This window comes from Mya arenaria, chromosome 6, assembly GCF_026914265.1.
Source record: "Mya arenaria isolate MELC-2E11 chromosome 6, ASM2691426v1".
Taxonomy (NCBI): domain Eukaryota; kingdom Metazoa; phylum Mollusca; class Bivalvia; order Myida; family Myidae; genus Mya; species Mya arenaria.
Genome location: NC_069127.1, coordinates 54,852,333 through 54,860,848, shown reverse-complemented (window position 1 = coordinate 54,860,848; position 8,516 = coordinate 54,852,333).

Below are 8,516 nucleotides of genomic sequence, written 5' to 3'. Positions count from 1 at the left end.
AGTTCAGTTTTCGAAAATCAATACAAAAGCGTATTGTGCCGTCCTTTTTCCGAACAATAACCACATTTGATGAACACGGACTATTGGACTCTCTTATGGGATCGATGTCAAGCATATTCTGTAAATGTTGCTTCACTTCTTGAAACAGGGCTGGAGAAATTCTTCGTAATGGTTCCTTAAATGGCTCAGGGTTAGTCAACTCTGCCCGGTGCTTGACCGCTGAAGTGTTTCCAAGGTCCAACGACGTTTTAGGAAATATGACCTCCCATTTGTCAAACAACTTGGCGACCGTCGTCTGCTGGTCAGGTGTCAAAGACGATGTGTTCAAGTTGACTTCATACTTGATCTTAATTTCACTCTCTGTCTTATTGTCTTTGTTTTCTCTTTCAGATGCGGTTTGCTGATGGACAGTTGCTGATGGATCTTTAGAGTAAGTATTACTTTTTTAGGTTCATTTCTTTCAGGGCTACTCTTCTCGAATAAGGGTGCCGATCTCAAAACACTCACTTCCTGTAGCTGGCAAATTGGTGTCATAGCCTTCACCACCTTTGTTGTAAGGTTACACACTCTTACCGGAACTCTTGTCGTTTTCCCCGGGTTATTAAGAGAAACCACTCTTGGACCAATGCTAGGGTTATCAGGGCCAGCATTCTCAACATCCTCAGCTGAATCAACACCGTTAGACTTTCTAGCTTTACCTGTTATAGTTTTCATCACCATTGGTTGCAGTGAAGTATCCTTCGTAGCCTTAAGCATTCCAATCATTACTTGTCATATTAAAACCCACTTTCCAATCCTTTGGAATATTTTCAACCGTCTCACACCTGCACCATCTTGCACACTCTCGAATTATGTTCATGCCGACTATTGAAGGTATATTGCGGTTGTAATTCGTACCTTTTACAATCAAAAACGGTATAGTCAATGTTGCATTTTAGTGTCAGGCAACCTAATATTGGCTTCTATATAGCCACTATATGGAGTCCATTTGCACCTGAAACAATGAGTTCAAAGTCATCTAAACTCTTTAAATCAGGCTTTTCTTCCATTGACATGTAAAACTCCCCAGACAGCGTGCTTATCATAGATCCGGTTTCTATTAAGACTTTCTCACACTTCCCTTCAATCTCAATAAAATGTTCATTCGCTGGTCCAACTAACCGTTCATGTAACTTATTCTTTATCACTGTATGGCTATCTACCTCTTTGCTTCCATCATGCCCCCCGATGAAAGCTTCTGTCAGTTTGAATGTTCCTCTTTATTTTCAGTTCTCTTTTGATTTTCTCCCGTTGGCTCTTCTTTCCGATCTTTATTCTGTCTTCCTCTGTTTCCCCTATTAGCTCCTCTTAAGGGTCTTCTATAGTTACCGTTGTAACTGTTTCCCTGAGAGTACTGATTCTGTCATTTTATCCTTCCTAGTTCACTTTACAGCGACTTTATTATTCTTTGCATTAATTCCTGCATCACACTATCTTCTTTCTGTTGATAGACAGTAACTTCAGCCTCTTTTGATCCATCTTTCTTTCTTTCGCACCTTGCCTTCCTTCGTAATGACTCAATGGTACCCGTACTTTCATATGCCACTCTCGTAGTCAATTTTAACCTTTCTGATCTCATGCCTCTCCAAAACCTTTCTTTAAATTTTCTATCCCTCTTTCGTTCGTCTATCTCACCCTTTTCAACGGCCTGTTGAAAAAGCGTTTCAATTCTCACACCCCATGTTGAACATGGTCGCCTTCCTTCTGCTTTGCAGAATAAAAATCTTGCACTACCCTGTCTGCTGTTTTCACATCCCTATAAATTTCACTAAGTTTCATCATTATCTCATTTGCGGTGGCCGATGGCTTCAAGGTAAGTAGGACTTGTCTTGTCTCTTGTTTTTTTGTAAACTGCTCAGGTTTAGTATCTCATGATGCATTTCAACACTCTTTTCTCCCTTTACTTTATAACCACCTCTTTCACTTCTTTTGCTCTCACTTCTTTCTCTAAGTATTGGCTCCTTCTCTTTTAGCAACTTCAGTCTCCTGTTCAATTTCTGTTCATGGGCTCTTTTCATTTCCAAGTCTCTTTCATTACGTTCGTTTTCATTCCGTGTATCATTTAAGTCTTTCTCCTGTTGTTCAAAGATTCTTATTCTTTCTAACAACTCATTTTCTGCTCTTTCCTTCATTTCAAGATCATGTTTTAATCTTTTTCTACTTTCTTCATCTACAATGGGATTGTCCCTGATTCCATAACTATCAACAGGTCTATTTGCTATTACATTTTCCTTCTACTCATGATCACTATCTCTTAACTCTCTCAATGTGTGTTCTAATTTCTCAATATGATCGTCCAAGAAATCTTAATGACTATCCTTCACATGTTCCTTCACTCTAGTCTGTGAACAAGAAGTATGTTCCAAATCAAGCATCTCTCTAGAAGTCTGTTCATGCAAATATTCATCGATCGTATTCAAATCTGACATTTCACTGTATATATAGATATCATGATCATAATTCACATATCCCTCTTCACCTCTATCACTTTTCTCATAATCAATCAATCTTCTTTCAATCTCAAGCTCTGCACGTTCTCTGTCTCTTTTCTCCTTTTCACTTAACTGAGCATCTCTCACTGCACCCCTCCATACCCTTCTGAATTCACGGTCACTTAACGCTTCCGCCATATTTCACTATGTTCACGGCTCTTTCTATGTCTAATTTCACTAGCACAGTTCTCAAACAAATGCTATATAAACACTAAATCAATCTAATCACACTTGCACTTTCACAAAAAATCAATGCACCAAGCTATAACAAACAAAATGCAAAATATACTTTGTAAAAACAAATGAAATAAACACAATCAATAAATGCATACAATGCACAAAAATTCAATCAAGAATTATATATACACAATTAACAACAATCTTTCACGTGTTAATCATCTCTGTACAATTGTCATAGAATGTATACGTAACGATCTATGGGATATACTACTCGTATACTTCTACTCTAAATGTTACTATATATCCATATGATAACTGCTATATCAAATACCCCTACTACTAATACAGTTCTGAGATACCAACTTACTTTAAATGAACACTTTTTTTTATTTCAAACTACCTACAGGGTAAATTCCATATCAAACGGCTACTCGTGATATATCCTATACATATAATATTCATTCCTAAAAATAGAAAAGCTATTGTTAAACGCACATTCCAAAATAACCTCAATTTTATCAGTCTGTATAATTTTATCAATCTATGTTTTTTTTGAAAATATGGATAGTACAAGTATGAAATGCATCAAAAACACAAATTAAGTTTGATCACTTAGTTATTCACTCATTGTTAATAAACTTTAGATTCATTTTCATTCATTCTTTAAAGGTATTTGTTTAAGTATGCTTTAAAGAACATAAACACACTTTTTTAAGTAAACCATTGTTCAAAAAGAGGACATGGACACGGTTTATACATAAAGAAAACGTTTGTGTATTTTAGACAAATGCATTGATCTATTGATAAAAAACAGAGTAGAAACTACTAGTATATCTAAGATAAGATATCTAACTAGTAAGAATGATATTTTAACACTAATCACGCCGCGTGTAAAGTCTGAATAGTTAAATGTACAGGTATTTCGAATAATATTTATTTCTTCTTATGTTTTTGATAACTCGATTGATAAATTAAGCCTTTATCAATATTCATTATATATGTGGTATATCAAGCGATATATTTGCCATCGTTGTTGGCGTGATAAGGTGTACTCAGATTAGTATGTGAAATATAAATTATTATATAGTTTGACGTACAATGGAGGTATCCGGTAAAAAAATCCTGGCAGATGCCTCAGTCGTGGACGCGACCTACTGCCAACCCTGCTCCAATGATGGGGGAAACTGTTCCAGCCGAGGCATATTGTACTATCTGCAAGGAGTTCATGTGCTCTACCTGCACAAATGTCCACAAGAAACAAAACATATCGAAGTTTCATGCACTCTTGGATAGGAGTAGTATGCCTAGAGCTGTGAAGAATAAGCCAGATGTATCACACAACACAGAGCCTTGCGACATCCATCCTGAAGAGTTTACTAAATACTTTTGTTCATTCCACCAGGCACTCAACTGCGGACATTGTCTAGTTAAAGATCATAGAACATGTCATGTTGACATCATCACTGAAATATCAATATGCTTTCAAGATTGCCAGGGGTATGGAGACATAAAGAAAAACGTAAAACGTTTTCCTCCTTTGGATAATTGTTCACAATTTGAAGATGTTCTCACTTGTTATAGTCACAGGGATCTTTTTGGTCGTCTTAGATGTCCTTTGAATGACGATTTTCCATGAAACTACTGGGTGTTATGAAAGCGGAAGAAAAACATTGTCTTGTGCGAACTGCAAGGTCCGATCTTTTTAGTTTTTTTTAACATGATTTACCTCTTTTTTATTATAAAAATGCATTTAGGTAATTACTTAACTAGTGCATGTACAACAAAAATGCGCATATTGATCATGCAAATTGTCACAGTAGACTAAGATTTCAATTGATAACTATTTCAATTCATAAATGTAGAAAAAATGCAAGATAACATATTATGGATAGAGAAAACTGATCACATGAAGAAACAATATAGGATGCACTTATTTCACAATTACTTTTCTATAAAAATGTCTCTATAAACTTAGAACTCAAATCATAACAAAGATAAACCGTAGCATTTTATTTCACAATAAGATATTTTGCTTCTGTTGTCTGATACATTGCTAAACAAGCTTTCATGAGCACTGACAAGTTGGCAGGATAAGTTATAGTGTAACCAGCTTAAATCCGTCAACCGCCTTAAACAAATGCCCTAATATCTTGTCCACAACAAACGTGCCTTTTTTCAAACAAATTTCACAAAACTGTATCTGATCGTCTTTAGTTTTCTATCAATAAAGTGTTGCCAGGAAGAGTACTGGTTCCTTTGACAACCAGAAGATAAACTTTGTCTTGATCGAAACCGCAAGGCCCCTAATATTGAAGGAATATTATGAACGAGTAATTTTATTACAAAAATGCGTACGAAAAACGATTATGGGATGTAACAAAGAACACATTTAATGTTGAAAATGATATACTTGTTTAATACATTTCTTTATCTCTCCATTGAGGCTGTTTTGATCTGCCTGTATTAGGTTACATGCAAGCCTTGTATTTCAGACATCCCTGTATCTCACTTTCATAATCTTGTTAATTGCTTTATGAGCTCCCATGAGCGCTTACAATCGCGCATGATAATCTTTAGTGTGACCGACCTTTATACGTCATCAGCGGTAGGCAATAACACATTCTCCCTAACCACATGTTCATTTTCCAAATTTCACAAGCTATATCGTGACCGGTTTTAATCCGTCACCCGCTTCAAACGAACGCAACAATATCCTGTCCAAAACCGACTTGCCCTTTTCAGCCAAATTTCACAAAAATGTGTTGGATCGTATTTGGTTTCTTATAAGTAAAATTTTGCCATGAAAAACACTGGTTTCCCTGCTAGCCAGAAGAAAACCATCCTCTTGTCCGAAACATAAAACCCCTTACCTGAGTTTAATGAGATAGGATTTACAGTAATGTTTAGTGTATTTCTTTGTTTATCAATTGTGGCCGTTTTGAATTTTACAACTTTGGTACTGGACATAAAACATATATTGACCGTAAAACATTAAGCCTCTACATTTAAATTGTAACTTATATGAAGATATACTCACCTGTTATTTATTCGGTACTTTTTATCTCAAACATATCGCTACTCTGTCTGTTGGTACACAAGAAGAGGAAGAAGCAATAATAGAAGATCCTGGTGTGTTCAACTATAGTAAGTTTTAATGGATTCTATTCTCAAATGTATTCTCATATTATACAACAATTTAAGATTACATGCAAGCCTTGTATTTCAGACAATCATATATCTCACTTTTGTAATCTTGTTAACTGCAATATGAGCTCGCATAAGCGCCTACAATCGCGCATGATAATCTATAGTGCGACCGGCCTTTATCCGTCATCAGCCATAGACAATCACATGTCCCAAACCACTGGTTCATTTTTAGCCCACAAGCTATATTGTGATCATCTTTAATCCATCACCCGCCTCAAACAAAGGCATTACTATCCTGTCCAAAATTACCTTGCCTATTTCAGCCAATTTTCACAAAACTGTGACTGATCGTCTTTGGTTTCCTGTAAATAAAGTTTTGCCATGAAGAACAGTAGTTTCGCTGATAACCAGAAAAGAACCATCGTTATGCACAAACCGCAAGACCCTTAATTTTGAGTTTAATGAAACATAATTTTCTAGTAATTTTCTTACAAAAAGCGTATGATTGGGAAGTAAAAAAACTCACATTTAATGAAGAAATATCTCTATTTAGTATATTTCTTTGTTTATCCATTGCGGCAGTTTTGAACGTTACAATTATGGCCTTAAAATAAATTGACCGTAAGATGTTTAAACTCTACATTAACATTGTAACTCGTATATGAAGATATACTCAACTGTAATTTATTTGATACTTTTCATCTTATACTTATTGTTCCATTGCCTCCTTCTCTTGACCTACCAATGGTGGAGGATTCTGGAAAAATATGAATGAGCCTTCTGTGTCGATAAATAGTGTTTTCTATTATGAAATATATGCTCTTATTATACAAGAAAAATACATGCAAACCTGGTATTTTGGAGATTTAAATATTTTATTTTTGTTTTCTTGTAAATTGAAGTTAAACAAATGGTCATGTCAAAAACCACAAGAACACAAACTTGGAGTGTAGTAAAATCTTATTTACTCTTAAATCCAAAACAAGATTAATAAGCCTGCTGTTTTGAAATATGGTGAGATTTATTGGTTTCTTTTTTCCTATAATTAAACAATTTACGATTATATGCTGAGCTTAAGTGGTTTCAATTTTCCTACTATTAAACAATTGAAGGTCATACGCAAGCCTCGCAATTTAGAATTTTATACGTTTTGCTTTTGTTGTCTTGTAGAATGAAGTATCAAAAATTATCCTGTCCAAAACCACCACAACCTGACCTCTGAGTGTATTCAAACCACTAAACGATTACATGTATTCATGATAAAAGTAATATCTTTATTTCCAAAAATTTTGCATACTATATTTGATTCATTTCATCTTTAACTTTAAGTTCCTCTGCCTGCTAACGTAATGGTTTACAGGTATTTCATGGTGTGTTTTGGTTTTCATTTGACATAGGTAATTCTCTGATTGATATTTTTGTTCTCTGAGACCTCGCAACGGGAAAAGGATACTGGGAAAATTTATTTAACTGTTGTGTTAAAATATGGTGTGGTTTCTATTTGTGCTTTCTAATCTCAAATATATGCTCATATTAGAACATTTAAAAATTTCATGCATGTCTTGTTTTTAGACATTTTATTAAATATCAAAGATCTTGCTTTTGTAATTTTGTAAATTGCTATATGAGCTCTCATAAGCGCTTACAATCGCGCATGATAATCTTTAGTGTGGCCGACCTTTATCCTTCAACAGTCGTATACAATAGCATATTCTCCCAAACCACAGGTTATTTTTCCGCCAAATTTTTCAAGCTGTATTGTGATCGGCTTTAATCCGTCAACCGCCTTAAACAAATGCATTAATATCCTGTCAAAAACCACCGTGCAGAACTTGTCTTGGGAAATCCTACCAAGGTGATATTAAAAAGGTTTAGAAAGTTCTCCTTTATTACTGGGGAGAAGGAATGGACGAAAGAACTTGTGCTCGAGATATATGATGACGACATTTTCTAAATAATCACTACAGACGATTGTACACTCACTATAATGAAAAGCTAATGATAATTGAAAGCATCTTATTAATCAAAGTCAAAACTCTCTATTTCGAAGTCATTTAAACATCGGAAACTTCTTAAACTTCGAGATAACGAATATTCGATATAACCGAACTACAAAACATATCATACAACACCCATGTCATTCGAAAAAAGTTTAACATTACCAGAACATCGAGATAACAGAGTTCGGCATAGCAAGTTTCGAAGGAAGCCGAGGCCATCCTAAAACATGTTTGTTTGAAATGGCTTGACCAGATAAGTTCGTAGATCAGATATTTTGTTTAATATAGAGGTAATGAATGGACACTTCACGCGAATCAACTCGCTGCATGCTGACAAAGAAATTGGTTCAGGAAATGTTTGGCGAGTATGTAAGGCAGCTTTAAAACATATTCAAATGATTGAACTATTTACTTGATTTGACTAAAACACCGCAAGCCAGTACTTACCTTCGTTCAAGGTGCATAACTCGACATTTTTGAAGACTAATGTAGAGGCTTTGCTAATCTTGTGTGTTTGTACTAACACTATGTATACCGTATTGCAAGTGACTAAATTAAGACGCTATTGAGCTATGGGCATGGTAAAGGTTTTCGCACGACGTTTCGAGATGTCATGAAAATTATCAACCCTTCCTACAAATAGCGCCATAAAAACCTT